Genomic DNA, 2,519 nt, shown 5'->3' on the forward strand with positions numbered 1-2,519 from the left:
GGGGGCGATGGAGAAGGCGGCGGTTGGAGTTGTGATGGCGGAGTTTTGGAGGGAAAGGAGGTGAAGGGTCGGGGGTGGGAAGGGAAGATATAAATGCTTGAAATTAATAAATTACTACCCCTCTACACAAACAGGGCATTTGGTCTAGTGGTATGATTCTCGCTTAGGGTGCGAGAGGTCCCGAGTTCAATTCTCGGAATGCCCCTTTTTTCTTATTTTCCACTTCAACACCCCCCCACCACCACCACCACCACCACCACCACAAAAGAAAAGAAAAGAGCAGGACAATGTGCCCAGTTTATCGTAGAACGTAGATGGATGTTTTTGGAGAGCATGCCATCCACTGTCAGAAGCAGCCGGGGTTCAAGTACAGGCATGACTTAGTCAGAGATGTCTTGTATGATATCCTCCAAAGAGCAGGGATCCCATCAAAGAAGGAAGCGCCGGTTAACTTTCTCACTCCTCCTGGAGAGGCTAGATCTACCCTAAGGCCGGCAGACATTCTTGTCTACAATTGGAGCGGGGGGAAGCACGCTTGTGTTGATCTCACAGGGGTGTCTCCGCTGGTGGGGTTTGGTAATGGAGAATTCAAGGTTGGGTATGCAGCGGATAGAGCAGCAGAGGCAAAGGTGGGCAAACATGATCAAGCTTGCAAGGACAACCATCACAACTTCATCTCGTTCGCTTTCGATACGTTTGGTTTCCTTGCAGCTGATGCGGCGGAGTTCCTCAGGAGGGTACAAAAATTCATGAATAAGAATGTGGCGACAGCAGGGTCCGCTGAGTACGTGTTTCGTAGGTTGGGTTTTGCAATTCAGAAAGGATTAGCGGCGCAGCTTGTTGCCCGCTTGTCATCATCACTTGTGTAATATTTTTTTATTTATTTATTTTTATTAGATTAAAATAAAATAAATAAAAGCAAAATAAAAGAAAAAAAAAGAAAAGAAAAGAAAAAACCCAAACATATTTTTCTTTTAATTGCAGTGATGGCAACTTGATGGGGTCTGCTTTATAACTTGATAAACTAGTTAAAATCCAAAATGATTTTCAAATTAATATTCAATTAATTATCATTTAGGACAATAATCCTTTTTGTAATCGTTGGTGCAGTTACTACATCCACACATACAAAAAAAAGGAAAAAAAAAGTTGGGGCAAGATTACTTAATGATCCAGTTAGTTATAATCCAAATCTATTTAATTCTAAGAATTACTGGATTTAATACTGTGGATATGCTAAAATCTATTTCACTTAATTTTATTTAAATTATATGACATTTTTCTAATTTACTTATTGAACTATATAAAATAAATTATTCTATAGGATACCATAACACTAAAACTATTTCTACTATGGACTTAGATGTAATGGTTTAATTAGTACGGATACGCAAAAAATCGATGTAACGGTTTTAATAGTATGGATATACTAGAATCTACTTCACTTATAAAATAAATTAGCCTACAGCTTCGGTGCTCCATGAAGATTTGTTAGAGCACCAGTGGCATATCTGTAAATAAATTCCTTAGAAATAGGTCTCACATTTTTAGATAGATAGATTTGACGGTTAGGAAGTGTTCCACACCCAAAATTGTAATTAACTATAGGTAAAAAGGTTAGTTTAGGAAATATAATTTAGGTTAGTTAGAATTCTCCAACTAACTAATATGTCACTTTATAATTTTTAGTGTCTTATTTTTATGTACTTGTGACTTTATTGATATCTCGCTAAGATGGTGATGAAAATGTGAATAAACAACGTTTTGATTAGTGTCATCCCTCAATTAAACTAACAACCTTCAATTATTCATTGCTACTCAAGGAAATTCTTTCAATTAATCATAAAAAAGGAGCAACTGTATGCAATCACACTTATACATTTCCGTGTAAAGGGATGAGGCACATCTGCATACAAGACAAATTTGCCTAGAAGAAATTCAAGAACCAAGCAAGTAAACCCACAGGAATACAAAAAGACGAATTAATGAAAAAAAAAATTAGAAATCAAATTGTTAGGCTTAAAATACCTTTTCTGGATCAACTAAACTTTTGCTTCTGGTGGGGCTCAGTCAAGTATGCCGGAAAAGGCGTAGGAGGCGACGATGTAGGAGAGGTGAGGATCGGTCTAGTTCGAGGAGGAAGGATATGGTAGATAGATCTCTAGAGCGGCGAAGAGAGTGGAAGGTCGGGAAGAAGGCGTAGATGGAGGAGAAAGGTTGGGTGGAGTTGTGGTGGTGGCTCTGACAGCGAAGAATTAGTGCAGCAAGAGAGAAAACGAAGATAGAGCAAAAACAGAGCATAGTTTTGGAAGAGGATAATTAGGAAAATAAGTAAATAGGTTGGACAAAAATGCCCTTCCAGCCTTTTAGATAGTTTTTAAATTTTTTTCAAATTAAAAATGCTAAAATTGCTAATTTGGGAGCACCGAACACTCTAAACTACTACTCTGGACTTAGAGGTAACAGATTTAATAGCTCGGATAGCAGTAGTGCAATTAGATGTAACAGATTCTGGTATG

The 2,519-nt window shown here is 38.0% G+C and overlaps 1 non-coding gene across 1 annotated transcript; it reads left to right on the plus strand.

Moving 5' to 3' along the window:
- On the plus strand, positions 134–205 carry TRNAP-AGG. The gene has a single exon. It is a non-coding gene; the product is annotated as a tRNA-Pro (tRNA).

This window comes from Asparagus officinalis, chromosome 8 (assembly GCF_001876935.1).
Source record: "Asparagus officinalis chromosome 8, Aspof.V1, whole genome shotgun sequence".
NCBI lineage: Eukaryota > Viridiplantae > Streptophyta > Magnoliopsida > Asparagales > Asparagaceae > Asparagus > Asparagus officinalis.